At 42.3% G+C, this 22,545-nt stretch overlaps 1 protein-coding gene across 16 annotated transcripts in view; it reads left to right on the plus strand.

Moving 5' to 3' along the window:
* Positions 1-548: 548 nt before the first annotated feature.
* PDS5B (PDS5 cohesin associated factor B) overlaps positions 549-22,545 on the plus strand; it is a 187,684-nt gene continuing 165,687 nt past the window's right edge. For 13 of the 16 annotated variants that reach the window (XM_054528889.2, XM_054528891.2, XM_054528895.2 and 10 more), the window contains exon 1: positions 623-733. The gene's annotated coding sequence lies outside the window, so the exon portion shown is untranslated. Of the gene's footprint in view, positions 734-1,369; positions 1,570-22,545 lie in introns of those variants that run through there. The other 3 variants (XM_054528896.2, XM_054528890.2, XM_063714883.1) reach the window with 3 other exon arrangements.

Genomic DNA, 22,545 nt, shown 5'->3' on the forward strand with positions numbered 1-22,545 from the left:
AATTCTGCCAAAGGAATGGAATGCTTCGTCACAGGCTCAATTACTCTGTGTCTCCGCCAGCCTACCACCTATAAACAATTCCTCAAATTAGGAAAGCGGGGAGATTTAATAAAGACATAACATGTAAAGTGTAGGAAAACTATTTGTATGGCATTCCGAGACGACTAGGTCAGAGTTAACAAGGAGCAAAGTAGTTAATAATACCAATTCTGTTTACCCATCACAACACCTGTGCTGAATGTCAGTGTTTAAAAAAATCTCCCAATCTTTATCTAAAAAGATAGGGCTATGTAACAATCGGTGTGGTTTTTGTCGGCAGAGGTCTAGGAAGCCGCAAGGGCAGTGGACGCCTTGACAGCTGCCCGTCTCGCGGCCCCCGCGGCGGTGTGCCCGTGTGGCTGCGTGCGCGCGGACGGGGCGGGGCTGAGGGGGACGTGCGCGCGCGCGGACGGGGCGGGGCGGAGCTCGGAGGGCGGGCGCGCGCAGGGCCGTCTGGTCGGCAGGGGGCGCTGCGCACCCATGCCGCGCTCTGCCTGCCCCCGGGTGCTGTCCGCGGCGGTTCGATTGGAGCAGCCGCCGAAGAGCGCTTGGCGCCATTTTGAAGCGGAGAGGAGGAGGAACGGCCGGGCTGGCTGCGGAAGGGGAGGGGGGGGAGAAGGCGATTGGATGCGGCGGCGGCGGCGGATCCCGGAGAGCCCCGGAGTGAGAGGAGTAGCGAGTCGGCAACCCGGAGGTAGGAAACAATTCAGTTAACGGAAAGAAAATGTCTCTCTTCTCTGGCTGCGGCGCTCCATTTCTCAGCGGCCGCCACTGCCGCTGTGTGCGTGTGTGTGTCTGTGTGTGTGGCAGGGCTGAAGCGCCGCCCGCCTGGGTGCCAGGCGCGACTCGCCTCCCGGCATCGGGGGCTGCAGCGGGTGGCTGCCTGGCGGTGGCCCGGGGCGGGGGTCGCGGGGCGCGGGCCGGCTGCGCGGTGGGGGTGGGGAGGGCCCCGCGGCCGGCGCGCGCCTCCACGCCGCGGGCTCTGCCGCAGCCTCTGGAAATTAAACTTGCCGCTCTGATCCCGGCCGGGGCGGTGGCGGCGGCGGGCGGTGACCTTGTGCGCGGGCCGGGGTCCCGGGGCCGCCCGGCCGCCCGCGCCCTCCCGCCGCCGCCGTCGCCGCCGCCGCGCCCCTCCCCCCGCGCCCCGGCCGGCCGGCGGCTGTTTCCCGGGCGGCAGGCGGGCGGCGCGGTGCTCCTGTTGAATCCTCCCGCGGGCGGGCTTCTCCCCCTTCCGGGCGAGGGGCGGGCGGGGACCGCGGGTCGGGGCCGCGGGCGCTCTCGCCCCCGCCGCCCGGTCCCCGCGCGCCGCCTGGCCTCCGCTTCGGGCCGGGGGACGGGCTGAGCGTGACATTTTTGCACTGTCCCTCGCCGCTCGCCGGAGGGAAATCGCGCTCACCGCGCCACCCCGAGTGGGTGCTCGGGGAACCTGAGGACCCAGTTGAGGAAGAGCCCAGCGCTGGCGTGGAGGGACTCCTCCCAGGCGACAACTGGGTTCTAGCTTTCCTTTCAGAAGGAACGGCGGGGAAAATGGTGTGCAATTGTGACTCGTTATTGTTTTTGCACTGTTATTTTAATGTTACTTTAAAAGTTTTCGGTCCAGAGAAAAACCTTGTTTGTTGTTGTTGCTGCTACTGCTGTTGGTTTTTGGTAGAGACGTGAAAGCTAACTCTTAAGTAGCTCGACAGTTATTTTGGACGAATGACTGAAACCAGAAACGCCGCCCCTCGCCTTCGGAACTGCAAGCTGCTGCGTTCCTTGCCGCGGACGGGGCGAGCTCCGGGAAGGGTTGATAGAGCAGCTACCCACCCACTCCACGCGCGTCTTCAACAGCCACTCTCCCCCAGTGAGGGTTAACCCTTTTTTATGTCGAAGAAAGTGCTTCTCGTACTTTTAATAAGAGGTGATGGATGGGCAGTGGTGCCCCGACTGATCCTACCCTGTTGATGAAATAGTTTCGAAAACTTTGGGTATAGCCTTAATTTAGAGGGTTGGTCTGCGGTGTGGAGAGAGTTGGGTAATCCTATACTGTCTTCCTAATAAACTTCAAAAACTCAAGTTGTGTTTACATACAGGAGGCGAGCTGTAAATAAATCGTAATTACCCAATGCTTGAACGGCAGTATAGTCATTGTTCTCAGTTAACACATCCCGAGTTCCCAGACGGAACGTTTTTTATATTAACTCATGTAGTGGTCAGGTAAAGCAGTTAAAAGCCACAAATATGGACTTGAAAGACAGCTCTTTATGCAATACACATGTCTGAGATGTTCGCATCTTTAGGGACAATAAAATGAGTATTCAATGGTGTATGCAGGTCAGTTCGTGGAACAATTAATCTTGTATCATGGTGATAGCAGAAAACCTAATTAAAATTTGTAGTGCTGAATATGTAGGTGAAAGTTACATGGGATCTTTTATGTGAAGATAGATTTAGTCTCAGAAACTTAACTGTAAAAACACATCTTAAGAACATTATTCCTTAGAAATAAAATTTGTACTTAATATACATTTACAAATATGTATAACAAGATGCACTTCAGACTTTATAAAAATCACCAAAATAGTGACTTTTTCCTCCTTTTTCTATGGTTTTAAAAATTGTTCTCTTCTCAGCTGGCGTTTACTTAAAGGTGTATTTTAAATGGGAAGGCAGTGTTTGTCTTGGCCTTTTTTCTTTTTTTCTTTTCTCCTTGTTTTGGTTAAGGCTGATTTTCCCTATATTAACTTTTCTTTTACAGCAGCTTCTGTTACTCTTGTCACCTTTGTTCTCTCGTGTTATGTCTCTCCCCTCTCATTTTTACCCCCATATTAGAGAGAGATGTGGTGATGATGGTGATTCTTGTCATGAGATGTTTGTATTAAGCTTATTTGTAATAAGATTCTACCGAGTTGGCTGTTGGATGAAAGTTGTTTAAATTGTTCTGCAGCTTTGTTTAACAAAGTAACATTTTAAGCAGTAGGCTTTATCAATAATTTGTTAGGCCTAAGATAAAGTGGTGCTCTGTATTAGGCAGGGCTTGCCCTGGAGAGGAGTGCAATGGTAGAAAATACCCAAAACTTTGTGGGGAAGGAATATTTCGGGAGGTTGTATTCTTTCTGCTTATTCCTCTTGGGAAATTTAGAGACTGCCTTAGAACTAACAGGAGTGCTCAGTATGATTTGGCATATGGACTCTTGAATGACATGGACTGTATATAACGTATATTGGAAAAGAATACATTTGTGTTTCCTCTGTTAGAGAGCAACAAGAAAAACTTAAGGATGATCTCCAACTCACTTATACATGAGAAATTAGGTTCAGACTTTAATTTCATTGATTTATCTGAGGTCACAGTAATATTCATGTGGTGGAATTGGGGCAGCCCTTAGATATCCTGGAAGCTTAGAAGTTTCCCCATTGTCTTTTTTTGTTCTATTCAGGATTTAGCAATATTTATTAATAAAAATTCAGGGTAGCACATTACCCTCCATCCCCTTCTCACCTTTTTATTCATTTAACCAAGAATAAAGTTTTGTGGTTAGCCATCTGTTTCAGCGTCTGGTTTTTAATAATTTCTGTTTAGGGTTCAGTCCATTTAGGTTGTCTCAGAAGATAACCTCTTGTAGGTCTCTGTCTCCGGGAGCCGTCTTTCATTATGTAGCATTACTTGACATGACATTTATTTATTCTTTGTGAAACTTCTGAGAGTAATTTGGGAAAGTTAGTATTGACCTTTGTTTTGTTACAAGATATAGTGCATGCATGAGTGTGCGTGTATTTTTTCATTTTTAAGCTCAGTTTGCTACACAAGTCATCTGTCACTTCTAGTTACAATAGGCGTTTTATTTGGTTTTCGTATTCCTGTTCGGGAATGTTAAAGATTCCAAAAATACTTAGTTTAAAAACAAGCCCAGTAATTTCTCTGAGAGTGTATTTACTTTTTAAGCTTAGTTAAGAAGCTGCCAAATGGTTCGCAATTCTGACTCCTTGGAGAGTAGAGGTAAGCCCTTTCCTCACACTGTTCTATTAAAACCACCTGATTCTAACCATTTCCCCCCATTACTTGAAAAAGGTTTTAGAATCCTTTCTCATTAATTAGTTCAGAATTAAGAATAAATCTGCTGTGTTGAGACTGTAATTGTTTTAGCTGGCATGAGTGATCATGCACAGTGAAAAAATCATGATAATAAAACTTAGATGAATAAAATTTAGTTGTTAAATCCTAAAGCCTTTGAGGTTTAAAAAGTATCTATAATCATTGTGTTCTAATAATTAGACATTAAAAAGTAGTAATTAAAAATACTTGGTTTAGCTATGTAAAACTTAAAAGCTAACAGGTTTGGGGGAAAGACTGATTAAAGTAAGAAACTATTTTGAGGCATCTTTTTAAGGACTAAAGGTATTCCACTAGCCTGCCACTCTCTTTTTTGACAGATAATTACCTGATTCAATTAAAATGAACAGGTACAAAACTTCCATATACATACAGTACCAGGGATGATGCACTAAACAGGACTGAAGACACCCTGTCCTATAGAAGTGTAGAGTAGTGGTTGGCCATCCACAGCAAGGTGATGAGAGCTGAGACAGACCAGAGAGTAGGATCTTTGCTGTTACTTAGTTCTGAAGGAGCAGGCCCTCCTTCCTTTTCAGTGACAGTTGAGGTTGCTTTTTTTATGTGGGAGAGTGAAGTTAGCCAAGATTAGATCCCATAAGGAGAAGGAGGGGCTCTTATAACCAAGACCATTGTCTTTCTCTAGAAGAGGATGGTTAGGGACCTGAAAAGAAATGGGATTTTGTGTTTCCTTAGGTAGGATAGGATTCTTTCTCCTCAGAGGTGATTTTAGGGAAGTAATTGAAGAGATTTTAAAGGAAAGCTCCATATCTCCAAAATATTATTTAGTAGCTGAAGTTCTACCAGGTAATTTCAGTTAGCTTTCAGATATGGGATGCTTTGGGTTGGGTGTGGGGGTGAGAGTTGCAGGGGTAAGTTGCAGGGGCAAGATGCAGGGCAAATTGCAGGGGTGAGAGTTGCAGGCCTTAAGTACTCTATTAGGGGAATAGAGTACCTAAAGAATTGTGTATTTTAAGTTAAAAGTTATACAGGTATATGGTAAAAAAAAAAAAAAAAAAATTTAATGGTACAGAGAGTCAAAAATGTTACTTTTCTCCTCCCCCCACAGGTAACCCACAGTTAACAGTTTCTTAAAAGTTTACTTTGAAAAAAATTGTACCAAGAGTATTGTTATACTGTTGTACTGTAATTTACTATTTTATTTGTTTATTTTATTATTATTATTATTTTTTGAGATGGAGTCTCGCTCTGTTGCCCAGACTGGAGTGCAGTGGGGCGATCTTGGCTCACCACAACCTCCACCTCCTGGGTTCAAGTGATTCTCCTGCCTCAGCCTCCTCAGAACTGGGACTACAGGCGTGTGCCACCATGCCTAGATAATTTTTGTATTTTTAGTAGAGACTCTGTTGGCCAGGCTGGTCTCAAACTCTTGACCTCGTGATCCGCCCGCTTTGGCCTCCCAAAGTGCTGGGATTACGGGCATGAGCCACCATGTCCGGCCTACTATTTTATTTTTTAACTGTGATTTACTTTTTTCCTTAGTTAAGTCACAAGCTCTTTTCATAGTGGCACATACAGATCAACATAATTAAGAAATGATTAGAATATTTTATTATAACATAATTTATTTTTTCTGACTCCTGTTGAGTAGTACTATGTTGTAATAGTTTACATTAACCAGCAGTGTATGAGAACTCCTGTGACATGTATTTGCCAACAGTGAAAAACTATATTGCCAATTTGATATATGAAATTTGTCTTGTTTTGGGTTTGTATTTCTTTGTGAGTGAAGGTAAACATTTGTTTGTATGCTTATTAGGGGGAGGTCATTTGCAACATATTCTTTAATCAGGTGGTTTAATGCTAGTTTAATTTACTTGCTGCCCCCACCACCTACCTTCACCCTTACCTAAGAGCTAAGATGGTCTGAGAGAAGTGGGACTTTTAGAAGAGGAAAAAATATTTTGGGGCTCATGGCACCTTGATAGGGAGCAATGCTCTGAATGGAGAGGCTACAGCACCCAGCTTTGAACAACTCTGGGTCAGTATGAGAGTATTGAAAGCCCTTGACTTGGTGTAAACATAAGGTAGAAGAGAAGCTGAAGCGACACACAGGAAGGGAGATTGGAGAGTCAGGGCAAATAAATTTTGTATAGAGTCAGCCCCACCTTGTACCATCTGCTTATCCTGTCTCATCATTTCTCCCTCCCACCTTCAACTATCATTTCATTTTTATTCATACTGTCATTTGGTTTTCTCCTCTTTTCCTGTCAGGCATGGCAGCCTGGACCTGGGTATTTCAATTGCCCCAGAGATGAGGGGTGCTTAGTTTTTGGTTTTCTTTTTTTTGAGACGGAGTTTCGCACTTGTCGCACAGGCTAGAGTGCAGTGGTGCGAGCTCGGCTCACTGCAGCCTCGGCCTTGGCGGGTTCAAGCGATTGTCCTGCCTCAGCCTCCTTAGTAGCTGGGACTACAGGTGCACGCCACCACGTCCGGCTAATTTTTTGCATTTTTAGTAGAGACAGGGTTTCACCATGTTGGCCAGGCTGGTCTCGAACTTCTGGCCTCAGGTGATCTGCCCACCTTGGCCTCTCAAAGTGCTGGAATTACAGGCGTGAGCCACTGCGCCTGGCCTAAGTAGAAACTCTTGAGCACTTTTTCCCCCTCTGTCTCTTTGGTACTATTGCTTTCAGCTTTCGACTCTCCTAGCCTTCTGGGGTAACATAAATAGGTCAAGTCTTTATAGCTGTAGTTGGAATTTGGAAGGTCACTGGCATTTAAGACTTGAACGTCCCTAGGAGCATATATTGTGATACATGCTCCTATGATATATCAGGATGTGATGCTTGATAAGTGGGATCCCTTTCTAAGGAATGCAGAAGAGCATGGTGGTTAATTTAAGCATATAGACTTAAGAGTCAAGACAGCTTGGGTTTTTATCTCCTCTAGCTAAATGAGCAATTACCTAATGTTACTAAATCTCAACTTCTTAATCTGAACAGTGGGACTAATAGCAGAAACCTCATTTTTAAAAGCAGCTTTATTGAGATATAACTCACATACCATAATCCATTGAAAATACACAATTCATTGTTTTTTAGGATACTCATAGGTTTGTGCAACCATCATCACAGTCTGATTTTGGAACATTTTTGTTTCCTGTGAAAAACGCCAAACCAAATGTAAAATAGTAGAGCCATTACGGAGAATATTACGGGGGCTCCTCAAGAGGTGAGAAAGGATAGAGAGAGGTTGGCTAAAGGCTACAAAATTTAGCTAGATAGGAGGAATAAGTTCTAGTGTTGTACTGGGTGACTACAGCTGACCCTTGAACAGCAAAGGGGTTAGGGGCACCAACCCCTGTGCAGTTGAAACTCCACATATAACTTTTATTTCTCTAAATTTTTCTAGTAATAGCCTACTGTTGATTGAAAGCCTTACTGATAAACAGTCAGTTAACACATGGAGTGCAGTGGTGTGATCTCGGCTCACTGCAACCTCCGCCTCGTGGGTTCAAGCGACTCTCATGCCTCAGCCTCCGGAGTAGCTGGGATTACAGGCACCCGCTAATTTTTGTATTTTTGGTGGAGACGGGGTTTCGCCATGTTGGCCAGACTGGTCTTGAACTACTGATCTCAGGTGATCCGCCCGCCTTGGCCTCCCAAAATGCTGGGATTACAGGTGTGAGCCACTATGCCTGGCCTCCATACTGTATTCTTAAAGCAAGCTAGAGAGAAGACAATGTTATTAAGAAAATTATAAGGAAGGAAAATATATTTGCTATTCACTAAGTGGAAGTGGATCATCGTAAAGGTCTTCAGCCTTCTTGTCTTCCTGTTGAGTAGGTTGAGGAGAAGGAGGGAAAGGAAGGATTAGTCTTGTTGTCTCAAAGGTGGCAAGGTGGAAGAGATAGAGGAGGTGGAAGAGGAGGCAGGAGAGGGAGGCACACTGTAACTTTTACTGAAAAAAATCCATGTATAAGTGAACCTGCACAGTTCAAACCTGTGTTGTTGTTACATATTTTCAACTAGCTAGAAGAGAGGCTTTTGAATGTTCCCAACACAAATAAATGATAAATGTTTGAAGTGATGGATATGTTAATTACCCCGATTTGATCATTACACATTGTATGTGTTGAAGTATCACCACATAACCTACAAACATGTACAATTATATGCTGGTTAAAAAGCATAAAAATAAAACCCCTGAACCTACTAGCTGTCACTTCCCATCACTCCTTATTTCTTTAGTGTTTGGGATAAGCCAGGTCAAATGCTTAGGTTGGTGCCAAAATGTAAGTACACAGTAAAAAAGCAGTTATAACTTTTTGCAGGGAGACTGTGTGGCAAAGTCCATTTACATAGTTTTAGAGAATGCAAAAATGGGATAATTACTGAATGGATGTTTGCATACTTGCATACTGTGCAAGGATGTGGTTCACAGTGCTGGCTAGAGATACAAAGATGAAAGATTTTCAATCAAGAGATGTATATTCAAGTGGGAGGAAAGAGGCTGGTATAAAAATACTTATAAAACAAGCCAGAGTATAGTTAGTGCCTTCAGGAAGGTCTCAATACAATATTTGGAATTGGAAACTTGACAAATGGAGATTAGTCATGTTACTCTTGAGAGTATAGGAACTACGAAAAAATTCTTGAAGGAGCGACCATTTTGACCAAGTCTTAGATGATGGAAAGATGGGATTTCTGGCTTTAATGAAGAGTAAAGAATGCAATGCTTTTTGAAGTCTTAAATTATTTGTTTTTGTTTTTGTACCCTCATGCTGCTGCCAGATGATTGCCTCTGGAAGCTATTCCTACACCATTTTTTGATGTTTCTAATTTGTTGTGAACCTGGGGGACTAAATTAGTAAATAATCTTTTAGTGAGAGCGTGATGTCTGTATGAAAAGGATACCAGTATATGGTCTTACGCTGTCGTTTTGATATAGTTGCTTTTTTAGTTTATTCTGTGGGTCTTGGTTTCATCCCTGTTAGTTGGTCTTACAAAATAAGTAATTCCTAGATAAATTAGCCTCATATACATGTCTTCTTCTCCAAGGCTTCTAGTAACAACTATGTCCCCTGACCGTTCTCCTGAATTTCCCATCTTCTTTTTCTAGTGCACTGTTGGACACAACACCTCCAGTACAATATATCTCAAACTGATCTACCTTCTCTTACTCTTTAACATCTTTCTAACTTGTACCTTGATTAATAACAGATTTCTTTCTTTAAAAAAAAAAAAAGTTGTAGGGGATGACATGACTAGGTTTGTCATCATGTTAGAAACCTGGGAGTCATCTCGACTTCTCCATCTCCCCTACCTTTCACATTAAATAAGTTACCAAATCCTGTTGATTCTGATGTAGTATTTTTAAAGGTTATTATTATTTTAAATTATATGCACATATATACTCCAAAAGTAAGACGGCAAAAAGAAAAAAGATATACAATAAAAAAACTCTCATTTCTTCCCCATTTGCCTCATTCCTAGACTCCTACAGAAGTTTCTATATGTTAATGTTATATCCTTCTGGGTGTTTAAAAACACAACCATATAGAAGGAACCACATACTTAAACAAATAATAACACACAGCATGGAATTTCCACAATAGAGGTATACACAGAGTCTGTGAGAAGGAGAAAGAACCACCATGCATTCCCTAAAAGAAGAGTTAGGTATTGGAAAAACCTTCCTATTAGGTCCTGAATAGAAGATGAAAAGGAGAACTTTGGACACGTGAATAAACCAAACTGAGCTGTTAATAAGCAGAGAAATATCAATTAGACACAGAGACAAAGGGTCTAACAATAGGATGCTAGAACATTTCACTGTTTGGGGGGTTCAAAGGACCTATAAGGAAATAAAAGAAAATGCTGGCAGCCACACACAGTGGCTTACATCTGTAATTCCAACACTTTAGGAGGCCGAGGAGAGCTTCTTGAGGCCATAGACTTGCAGTTACTTTGGGATCTAGCAAAGATTTCAGCACATTGTAGATGATGAATATTTATTGAATATGTGTAAGAATGTATATATACTAAACATATATGTGACAACTGAAGAAAAGGAAAATTAATACAATATTAAGCTCACAGATTTATTTAGAAATTTAAAATTTTATTTTTATTGAGGTGTAATTAAAATACAGTAAAATGTGCAGATCTTAGCTGTTCACTTTGGTGAGGTGTGACGGTTATACACATGTAACCAATAACCACAAGATGTAGAGCATTTTTATTACCCCACAATGTTTCCTTGTTGCTCTCTCCATTCAATGTCTTTTGCCTCCAAACACTCTTTGATTTCTAAATGTAGATGAGTTTTGTTCTATCTTCATACAGTGTGTGCTCTTGTGTATCTGGCTTCTTTTGCTTAACATATTTTGAGATTCATCCATGGGGTTGAATGTATCAGTTTTTATTGCTGAGTAATATTTCATTGGGGGAATATTTCACAGTTTATCTTCTGTTGATGGACATTTGGGTAGAATCCAGTTTTTGACTATTATGAATAAGGCCTATACAGGTCTTTTTGCAAGTGTGTGTTTTCATTTCTCTTGAGTAAATACCTAGGAATGGAATTGCTGGTTCATAGGCATGTGTATGTTTAACTACAGGAAACTAGTTTTTCAAAGTGGTTTTCCTTTTTATATTCTCACCTGAATATATGAATGTTCTAGTTGTTTTACATCCTCACCAACACTTGGTTAGTCAATCTTTTTAATTTTAGCTATTCTAGTGGGTGTGGAAGGGCATCTCATTGTGGTTTTATTTTGGATTTCCTTGATATCTAGTGATGTTGAGCACCTTTTTGCATGGTTATTAACAGTATATTTTTTTCGTAGGATGCCTCTTCAAGCTTTCTGCCCATTAAAAAATGGATTATCTTTTTACTGTTGATATGCAGGAATTCTTAATGTACTCATGATACAAATTCTGTGTCAGATGAGAGTATTAAGAGTATTTTCTCCTGTTTTGTAGCTTGCCTTACCTTTTCTTTAACAGTGTATTTTGATGAGTGGAAATTTTAAATTTTGATGAAGTCCAGTCAGTCAACTTTTTGTTTTATGGATTGTGCTTTGAGTTCTTTTTATTTTTTATTTTTTTGAGACAGCGTCTCACTCTCCCAGGCTAGAGTTTAGTGGCGCCATCATAGCTCACTGCAGCCTGGAACTTTTGGGCTCAAGCCACCCTCCTATCTCAGCCTCCTGAGTAGCTGTGTCTACAGATATGTGCCACCATGGCTGGCTCATTTTTTTTTTTTTTGGTATTTTTTGTAGAGATGGGGTTCACCATGTTGCCCAGGCTGGTGTTGAACTCCTAGGCTCAAGTGATCCTCCTGCCTCAGCCTCCCAAAGTGCTGGGATTACAGGCATGAGCCAGCGTGCCTGGCCCTTTAATTTCTTTTTCACATATTATTGCAGCATCTAGGATCTTCAATACAACATTGAAGAGAAATGGTGAGAATGGCTGGGTGCAGTGGTATGGTCCTGTAGTCCCAACTACTTGGGAAGCAAGAGGATTGCTTGAGCCCAGGAGTTCGAGTCCAGCCTGGGTAACATAGACCCTGTGTCTTTAAAAAAAAGAAAGAGGCCGGGCGCAGTGGCCCATGCCTGTAATCCCAGCACTTTGGGAGGCTGAGGCTGGGGGGTTGGGGGGGGTTTGGGGATGGGGTTGGGGGGGGTTTGGGGATGGGGTTGGGGGGGGTTTGGGGATGGGGTTGGGGGGGGTTTGGGGATGGGGTTGGGGGGGGTTTGGGGATGGGGTTGGGGGGGTTTGGGGATGGGGTTGGGGGGGTTTGGGGATGGGGTTGGGGGGGTTTGGGGATGGGGTTGGGGGTGGGGCGGCAGGGGGGGCGGGGGTTGCAAGGTCAAGAGATAGAGACCATCTTGGCTAACATGGTGAAAACCTGTCTCTACTAAAAAATACAAAAATTAGCTGGGCATGGGGGTGTGCATCTGTAGTACCAGCTACTCAGGAGGCTGAGGCAGGAGAATTGCTTGAACCTGGGAGGCAGAGATTGCGGTGAGCGGAGGTCGCGCCACTGCACTCCAGCCTGGTGACAGAGCGAGACTCCGTCTCAAAAAAAAAAAAAGAAAGAAAATTAATTTCAGTGTTAACATAAAATATGTTTTAAAATGATGAATTTTTTTTTAAATGAGAGTGAACATCCTTTTCTTGTTCTGATCTTACAGGGGAAGGCATTTAGTCTTTCCTCAGTAAGTAGTATGTCAGCAGTGGATATTCTGTAGATTAAAAAAAAGAAAATCAGACAAGATGTTTCCTTCCAGTTCACTGGGATTTTAATTAAATTAAATTAATTAATTAATTTACTTTCTGAGATGGAGTCTCACTCTGTCACCTAGGCTGGGGTGCAGTGGTGCGATCTTGGCTCACTGCAGCCTCCACCTCCTGGGTTCAAGCAATTCTCCTGCCTCAGCCTGTCAAGTATCTGGGACTATAGGCGCCCGCCACCACGCCCAGCAAATTTTTTTGTATTTTTAGTAGAGATGGGGTTTCACTATGTTGGCCAGGCTGGTCTTGAACTCCTGACCTTGTGATCCACCTGCCTTGGCCTCCCAAAGTGCTGGGATTACAGGCGTGAGCCACTGTGCCTGGCCAGGATTTTTATTTTTAAATTATGAATGGGTGCTGAATTTTGTCAGATACCCTCTCCCCTTTTTGGTATTTATTGAGATTATTGTAGTTTTAAAATATTCCATTTTATTAACTTATTTAGAGACAGGGTCTCACTGTATTGCTCAGGCTGAAGTGCAGTGGTGTACCCAGTTCACTGTAACCTCAAATTCCTGGGCTCAAGCAGTCCTCCTGCCTTAGCCTCCTGAGTAGCTAGGACTACAGGCACATGCCACCAAGAACTTCCTTTAATGTTGCATAATGCATAGGTCTAGTAATAGCATCAGTTTTCATTACTTTAATATATCTATATTTTACTGTCATTTTTCAAGGATATTTTTGCTGGATATAGAATTCTCAGTTGATGTTTTTTTTTCTTTTTCTTTTTCTTTTTGTTTTGAGACAGAGTCTCGCTCTGTCGCCCAGGCAGGAGTGCAGTGGCACTATCTCGGCTCATTGCAGGCTCCGCCTCCCGGGTTCACGCCATTCTCCTGCCTCAGCCTCCCGAGTAGCTGGGACTACAGGCACCTGACATGGCGCCCAACTAATTTTTTGTATTTTTAGTAGAGACGGGGTTTCACTGTGTTAGCCAGGATGGTCTCGATCTCCTGACCTCATGATCCGTCTGCCTCGGCCTCCCAAAGTGCTGGGATTACAGGCGTGAGCCACCGCACCCAGCCTCAGTTTTTTTTCTTTAATCACTTTAAAGATGTCATTTTATTCTTCTGTGGTCTCCATTGTTTATTTAACTTTCAACAATTTGATGTTGAAAGTTATTGTCATATAAATATAACATTCATATTGAGTAGGATAAAGTTATATTGAATTTGTGAATTGTTTTTGTATTCTGTTTGGAGTTTGCTGAGTTTATTTATTTATTTATTTTTTGCGAGATTGGGTCTTGTTTTGTCACCCAGGCTGGAATGCAGTGGCGTGATCTCAGCTCACTGCAACCTCCGCCTCCTGGATTCAAGCAATTCTCCTGCCTCAGCCTCCCAAGTAAGCTGGGATTACAGGTGCACGCCACCATGCCCAGCTAATTTTTTGTATTTTTAGTAGAGATGGGGTTTCACCAGGTTGGTCAGGCTGGTCTTGAACTCCTGACCTTGTGATCTGCCCGCCTTGGCCTCCCAAAGTGCTGGGATTACAGGCGTGGGATTACCACACCTGGCCTATTTGATTTGTAAGTTGATACTTTTTCCCAAAATTTGGTATATTTTAGACCTTACTTAAAAAATAGTGTCCGGGCGCAGTGGCTCACGCCTGTAATCCCAGCACTTTGGGAGGCCAAGGCGGATGGATCATGAGGTCAGGAGATCTAGACCGTCATGGCTAACATGGTGAAACCCCATCTACTAAAAATACAAAAAGAAATTAGTCAGGCATGGTGGCGGGCGCCTGTAGTCCCAGCTACTTAGGAGGCTGAGGCAGGAGAATGGTGTGAAACCGGGAGGCGGAGCTTGCAGTGAGCCGAGATGGTGCCACTGTGCTCCAGCCTGGGTGACAGAACGAGACTCTGTCTCAAAAAAAAAAAACAAAAACAAAAAACCTTTTCTGCCCCATTCCTCTGTTTTTCCTCTTGAGATTCTGCTTACACATTGTTCTGTTTAAAATTGGTCCATGAGTATGTATTAATTTTTTTCTCTGTTTTTCAGAGACTCTTTTAAATGTTCTTTCTAATGTGCAGTGAAGCCTGTTTTCAACGAATGCACCCTTCAGTTACAGTGTTTTGTATAAAAAATTCCATTTATCTGCCAAGATTCCCCATTGTGACCATATTTTTCTTTAAGTCTTTGAATGTATTCATAATAGCTGTTTTGAAGTCCTTGTTTATTCCTTTGTCTGTATTAATGGGCTTTTGACTCTTTTTTCCCCCTTGATAGTAGGTCACATTTTCCTGTTTCATTTCATAAATAGAAAATTTTTGTTGTAGAGAGGATATGATACTTCATATCTCTAAACTCTTTTTATCTTCCCTTGATGAATGTTAAAATTAGTGGCTGATTATATTGGATTTTTGGAACCTTGGTCTTCTGTTTTAAGATGGGGCTATAGGAAGTCTGAGGTGTTGGCCAGGCCCAGTGGCTCATGCTTGTAATCCCAGCACTTTGGGTGGCCGAAGTGAGTGGATCACTTGAGGTGTCAAGAGTTTGAGACCAGCCTGGCCAACATGGCAAAACCCTGTCTCTACAAAAATACAAAGATTAGCCAGGTGTGATGGCAGGCACCTGTAATCCCAGCCACTTGGGTGGCTGAGGCAGGAGAATCACTTGAACCTGGGAGGCGGAGGTTGCAGTGAGCCAAGATCATGCCACTGCACTCCAGCCTGGGCAACAGAGTGAGACTTCGTCTTCAAAACAAAACAAAAAAGTTTGAGGTGTTTACCAAGCCCTTCTCACTTGTCCAAACTTAAAGCTCGTGTGTCCTCCGCAGTGGACAGCAGCTAAAATTGCTGCTGAGTTCTTTGAGCTTTTTAGTTGTTGTTTTCTTTTAGGATCCTTGGAATCTTCCCTGAGCATATGAAGTTCAGGGATCAGCAAATAATTTGAAGGAGTTTATATTTTTATATTAGTATTTGAGGCTTCCTACTGTAGCTCTCTCCTTTGAATTTTCCCTTTGATTTTCTAGCCACTTTGTAGTCTTGAATAAAACAGCTTTCTGCTTGAGCTCTATCTGCCCTATGCTGCTGCAGACTGGGAGTGTCCTCAGGAGTAATGCTGTACAAATTTGAATCTCCTCCAGTGTACTTCCCCTTCTTTCATGGTCAGATCTCCAGTTTTTACTTGCTCTTGATTGCTTTCCTCTGTTTTCAAGTCATTCTTTAAAAGTATTTTTTTCCCAGGGTTTATAATTGCTATTTGTGGAAAGGTTATTTCAGTGAGTTTGCTGAATTCTATTCCACCACATCCAGAACTGTTCACATTCATTTTCATTCATTTTAAACTGGGCATTAAACACAGTTGCTAACTTAATACACACCTTGTTTTAGAATAAGATAGAAACTCAGTATTGTTTCAGTCACACACACTTGGTAAGAATAGGTTATTTGATGGAAAGCTAAGAGCTAATGAATGTTTATGAAGGCTGGTGAAAGGGATAGCCATATTTCTACTGTTGTCTCTTTTCCTCTTTATTAGCAGCAACCTGATTGACAGCAGTGGGACACATGGTACCAGATGATACTGGAAGAAAATACTATTTTTCAGCTGTCTTTGACCTTTACCCCTCTTGATATTTCTACTCTGAGGAAAAAATACTAAAATGTAATTGTCTCAACTGCTTCTGTCTAAAAATAGATAGGGCTGTTGGACATTTATCTTTAAATGGTTAGGCAGGACCAGCTCAAGTCCAAAAGACCCTTTAGGATCATTTTACAGATATTTGTTTATGGCTCTGACTTTAGCTAAGCAGATTAAAGAAAAGGTGTGTTCAAGAGGGAACTAGATTGAATTGGTTTTAGAGATGGCACATACATCTTTTAATAAGTTGGTTCTTTTGTATTGCCAGCACAAGTATAAGGGACAGTGCAGTTTAAATGCATTTATTAAAGTTGATTTTTCTTTTGAATTTGAACATTGCCCGTTTTGTTTTAATGTAAATGTAACTGTAAGAAGTTAGGTTTTAATATTTGATCTTGCTCCTTTAGGAAGTGAATGCATTCAAAACAATGTTTTTCAGTTAAATTTTTTTTTTTAATCCTTGTCTTTTTTTTTATAATTATACTTTAAGTTCTAGGGTACATGTGCACAGCGTGCAGGTTTGTTACGTAAGTATACATGTACCATGTTGGTGTGCTGCACCTGTTAACTCGTCATTTACATTAGGTATTTCTCCTAATGCTATCCCTCTCCCCTCCCTTCGCCTCACCCCACTACAGGCCCTGGCGTATGATGTTCCCCACCCTGTGTCCAAGTGTTCTCGTTGTTCAATTCCCACCTATGAGTGAGAACACGCGGTGTTTGGTTTTCTGGCCTTGCGATAGTTTGCTCAGAATGATGGTTTCCAGCTTCATCCATGTCCCTACAAAGGATATGAACTCATCCTTTTTTGTAGCTGCATAGTATTCCATGGTGTATATGTGCCACATTTTCTTAATCCAGTCTATCTTTGATGGACATTTGGGTTGATTCTAAGTGTTTGTATTGTGAATAGTGCTGCAAGAAACATACGTGTGCATGTGTCTTTATAGCAGCATGATTTATAATCCTTTGGGTATATACCCAGTAATGGGATGACTGGGTCAAATGGTATTTCTAGTTCTAGATCCTTGAGGAATCGCTACACTGTCTTCCACAATGGTGGAACTAGTTTACAGTCCCACCAACAATGTAAAAGTGTTCCTTTTTCTCCACATCCTCTTCAGCACCTGTTGTTTCCTGACTTTTTAATGATTGCCATTCTAACTGGTGTGAGATGGTATCTCATTGTGGTTTTGATTTGCATTTCTCTGATGGCCAGTGATGAGCATTTTTTCCTGTGTCTTTTGGCTGCATAAATGTCTTCTTTTGAGAAGTGTCTGTTCATATCCTTTGCCTACGTTTTGATGGGGTTGTTTGATTTTTTTCTTGTAAATTTGTTTAAGTTCTGTGTAGATTCTGGTTATTAGCCCTTTGTCAGATGGGTAGATTGTAAAAACTTTCTCCCATTCTGTAGGTTGCCTGTTCACTCTGATGGTAGTTTCTTTTGCTGTGCAGAAGCTCTTTAGTTTAATTAGATCCCATTTGTTAATTTTGGCATTTGTTGCCATTGCTTTTGGTGTTTTAGTCATGAAGTCCTTGCCCATGCCTGTGTCCTGAATGGTATTACCTAGGTTTTCTTCTAGAGTTTTTATGGTTTTAGGTCTAACATTTAAGTCTTTAATCCATCTGGAATTAATTTTTGTATAAGGTGTAAGGAAGGGATCCAGTTTCAGCTTTCTACATATGACTAGTCAGTTTTCCCAATACCATTTATTAAATAGGGATTTCTTTCCCCATTTCTTGTTTTTGTCAGGTTTGTCAAAGATCAGATGATTGTAGATGTGTGGTATTATTTCTGAAGGGTCTGTTCTGTTCCATTGGTCTATATCTCTGTTTTGGTACCAGTACCATGCTGTTTTGGTTACTGTAGCCTTGTAGTATAGTTTGAAGCCAGGTAGTGTGATACCTCCAGCTATGTTCTTTTGGCTTAGGATTGTCTTGGCAATGTGGGCTGTTTTGTGGTTCCATATGAATTTTAAAGTAGTTTTTCCCAATTCTGTGAAGAAAGTCATTGGTCGCTTGATGGGGATGGCATTGAATCTATAAATTACCTTGGGCGGTATGGCCATTTTCACAATATTGATTCTTTCTATCCATGAGCTTGGAATGTTCTTCCATTTGTTTGTGTCCTCTTTTATTTCGTTGAGCAGTGGTTTGTAGTTCTCCTTGAAGAGGTCCTTCCCATCCCTTGTAAGTTGGATTCCTAGGTATTTTATTCTCTTTGAAGCAATTGTGAATGGGAGTTCACTCATGATTTGGCTCTCTTTTTGTCTTTTACTGGTGTATAGGAATGCTTGTGATTTTTGTACATTGATTTTGTATCCTGAGACTTTGCTGAAGTTGCTTATCAGCTTAAGGAGATTTTGGGCTGAGACGATGGGGTTTTCTAAATATACAATCATGTAATCTGCAAACAGGGACAATTTGACTTCCTCTTTTCCTAATTGAATACACTTTATTTCTTTCTCTTGCCTGATTGCCCTGGCCAGAACTTCCAACACTATGTTGAATAGGAGTGGTGAGAGAGGGCATCCCTGTCTTGTGCCAGTTTTCAAAGGGAATGCTTCCAGTTTTTGCCCATTCAGTATGATATTGGCTGTGGATTTGTCATAAATAGCTCTTCTTATTTTGAGATATGTCCCATCAATACCTAGTTTATTGAGAGTTTTTAGCATGAAGGGTTGTTGAATTTTGTCAAAGGCCTTTTCTGCATCTATTGAGATAATCATGTGGTTTTTGTCTCTGGTTCTGTTTATATGCTGGATTACGTTTATTGATTTGTGTATGTTGAACCAGCCTTGTATCCCAGGGATGAAGCCAACTGGATCATGGTGAATAAGCTTTTTGATGTGCTGCTGGATTTTGTTGGCCAATATTTTAGAGGATTTTTGCATTGATGTTCATCAGGGATATTGGTCTAAAATTCTCTTTTTTTGTTGTGTCTCTGCCAGGCTTTGGTGTCAGGATGATGCTGGCCTCATAAAATGAGTTAGGGAGGATTCTCTCTTTTTCTGTTGATTGGAATGGTTTCAGAAGGAGTGGTACCAGCTCCTCTTTGTACCTCTGGTAGAATTTGGCTGTGAATCCGTCTGGTCCTGGAGTTTTTTTGGTTGGTAGGCTATTAATTATTGCCTCAATTTCAGAGCCTGTTACTGGTCTATTCAGGGATTCAATTTCTTCCTGGTTTAGTCTTGGGAGGGTGTGTGTGTCGAGGAATTTATCCATTTCTTCTAGATTTTCTAGTTTATTTGCATAGAGGTGTTTATAGTATTCTCTGATGGTAGTTTGTATTTCTGTGGGATTGGCGGTGATATCCCATTTATCATTTTTTATTGCATCTATTTGATTCTTCTCTCTTTTTTTCTTTGTTAGTCTTGTTAGCAGTCTGTGAATTTTGTTGATCTTTTCAAAACACCAGCTCCTGGATTCATTGATTTTTTGAAGGGTTTTTTGTGTCTCTATCTCCTTCAGTTCTGCTCTAATCTTAGTTATTTCTTGCCTTCTGCTAGCTTTTGAATATGTTTGCTTCTCTAGTTCTTTTAATTGTGATGTTAGGGTGTCAATTTTAGATCTTTCCTGCTTTCTCTTTTATAACATTTAGTGCTATAAATTTCCCTCTACACCCTGCTTTAAATGTGTCCCAGAGATTCTGGTATGTTGTGTCTTTGTTCTCATTGGTTTCAAAGAATATCTTTATTTCTGCCTTCATTTCGTTAATGTACCCAGTAGTCATTCAGGAGCAGGTTGTTCAGTTTCCATACGTAGTTGAGCGGTTTTGAGTGAGTTTCTTAATCCTGAGTTCTAGCTTGATTGCACTGTGGTCTGAGAGACAGTTTGTTATAATTTCTATTCTTTTACATTTGCTGAGGAGTGCTTTACTTCCAACTATGTAGTCAATTTTGGAATAAATGCGATGTGGTGCTGAGAATAATATATATTCTGTTGATTTGGGGTGGAGAGTTCTGTGGGTCTGCTTGGTGCAGAGCTTAGTTCAAGTCCTGGATATCCTTGTTAACTTTCTGTCTTGTTGATCTGTCTGATATCGATAGTGGGGTGTTAAAGTTGCCCATTATTATTGTGTGGGAGTCTAAGTCTCTTTGTAGGTCTCTAAGGACTTGCTTTATGAATCTGGGTGCTCCTGTATTGGGTGCATATATATTTAGGATAGTTAGCTCTTCTTGTTGAATTGATCCCTTTACCATTATGTAATGGCCTTTTTTGTCTCTTTTGATCTTTGTTGGTTTAAAGTTTGTGTTATCAGAGACTAGGATTGCAACCCCTGCTTTTTTTTATTTTCCATTTGCTTGGTAGATCTTCCTCCATCCCTTTATTTTGAGCCTGTGTGTGTCTCTGCATGTGAGATGGGTCTCCTGAATACAGCATACTGATGGGTCTTGACTCTTTATCCAATTTGCCAGTCTGTGTCTTTTAATTGGAGGATTTAGCCCATTTACATTTAAGGTTAATATTGTTATGTGTGAATTTGATCCTGTCATTATGATGTTAGCTGGTTATTTTGCTTATTAGTTGATGCAGTTTCTTCCTAGCATCTATAGTCTTTGCAATTTGGCATGTTTTTGCAGTGGCTGGTACCGGTTGTTCCTTTCCAGATTTAGTGTTTCTTTCAGGAGCTCTTGTACAGCAGGCCTGGTGGTGACAAAATCTCTCAGCATTTGCTTGTCTGTAAAGGATTTTATTTCTCCTTCACTTACGAAGCTTAGTTTGGCTGGATATGAAATTCTGGGTTGAAAATTCTTTTCTTTAAGAATGTTGAATATTGGCCCCCACTCTCTTCTGGCTTGTAGAGTTTCTGCTGAGAGATCTGCTGTTAGTCTGATGGACTTCCCTTTGTGGGTAACCCGACCTTTCTCTCTGGCTGCCCTTAACATTTTTTCCTTTGTTTCAGCTTTGGTGAATCTGACAATTGTGTGTCTTGGAGTTGCCCTTCTCGAGGAGTATCTTTGTGGCGTTCTCTGTATTTCCTGAATTTGAATGTTGGCCTGCCTTGCTAGGTTGGGGAAGTTCTCCTGGATAATATCCTGCAGAGTGTTTTCCAACTTGGTTCCATGCTCCCTGCAACTTTCAGGTACACGAATCAGACGTAGATTTGGTCTTTTCACATAGTCCCATATTTCATGGAGGCTTTGTTCGTTTCTTTTTACTGTTTTTCCTCTAAACTTCTCTTGTTGCTTCATTTCGTTCATTTGATCTTCAATCACTCATACCCTTTCTTCTGCTTGATCAGATCGGCTACTGAAGCCTGTGCATTCATCACGTAGTTCTTGTGCCATGGTTTTCAGTCCATCAGGTCATTTAAGGTCTTCTCTACACTGTTTATTCTAGTTAGCCATTCGTCTAATCTTTTTTCAAGGTTTTTAACTTATTTGCGATGGGTTCGAACATCCTCCTTTAGCTTGGAGAAGTTTGTTATTACTGATCATCTAAAGCCTTCTTCTCTCAACTTGTCACAGTCATTCTCCGTCCAGCTTTGTTCTATTGCCGGGGAAGAGCTGCGCTCCTTTGGAGGAGAAGAGGCACTCTGATTTTTAGAATTTTTCAGCTTTTCTGCTCTGGTTTCTCCCCATCTTTGTGGTTTTATCTACCTTTGGTCTTTGATGATGGTGACGTACAGATGGGTTTTGGTGTGGATGTCCTTTCTGTTTGTTAGTTTTCCTTCTAACAGTCAGGACCCTCAGCTGCAGGTCTGTTGGAGTTTGCTGGAGGTCCACTCTAGACCCTGTTTGCCTGGGTATCACCAGTGGAGGCTGCAGAACAGCAAATATTGCAGAACGGCAAATGTTGCTGCCTGATCCTTCCTCTGGAAGCTTTGTCTCAGAGGGGCACCTGGCTGTATGAGGTGTCAGTCTGCCCCTACTGGGAGGTGTCTCCAGTTAGGCTACTCGGGGGTCAGGGACCCACTTGAGGAGGCAGTGTGTCCATTCTCAGAACTCAAACTCTGTGCTAGGAGAACCACTACTCTCTTCAAAGCTGTCAGACAGGGACGTTTAAGTCTGCAGAAGTTTCTGCTGCCTTTTGTTCAGCTATGCCCTGCCCCCAGAGGTGGAGTCTACAGAGGCAGGCCTCCTTTAGCTGGGTGGGCTCCACCCAGTTCGAGCTTCCCGGCCGACTTGTTTACCTACTCAAGCCTCAGCAATGGCGGATGCCCCTCTCCCAGCCTCGCTGCCGCCTTGCAGTTCCATCTCTAGACTGCTGTGCTAGCAGTGAGTGAGGCTCCGTGGGTGTGGGGCCCGCTGAGCCAGGTGTGGGATATAATCTCCTGGTGTGCCGTTTGCTAAGACCTTTGGAAAAACACAGTAGTAGGGTGGGAGTATCCTGAATTTCCAGGTACTGTCTGTCACGGCTTCCCTTGGCTAGGAGAGGGAATTCCCCAACGCCTTGCGCTTCCCGGGTGAGGCGATGCCCCGCCCTGCTCTGTGGGCTGCACCCACTGTCCGACAAGCCCCCGTGAGATGAACCCGGTACCTCAGTTGGAAATGCAGAAATCACCCATCTTCTGCGTCGCTCACGCTGGGAGCTGTAGACTGGAGCTGTTCCTATTTGGCCATCTTGA

This window comes from Pongo abelii, chromosome 14 (genome assembly GCF_028885655.2).
Source record: "Pongo abelii isolate AG06213 chromosome 14, NHGRI_mPonAbe1-v2.0_pri, whole genome shotgun sequence".
NCBI classification, from domain to species: domain Eukaryota; kingdom Metazoa; phylum Chordata; class Mammalia; order Primates; family Hominidae; genus Pongo; species Pongo abelii.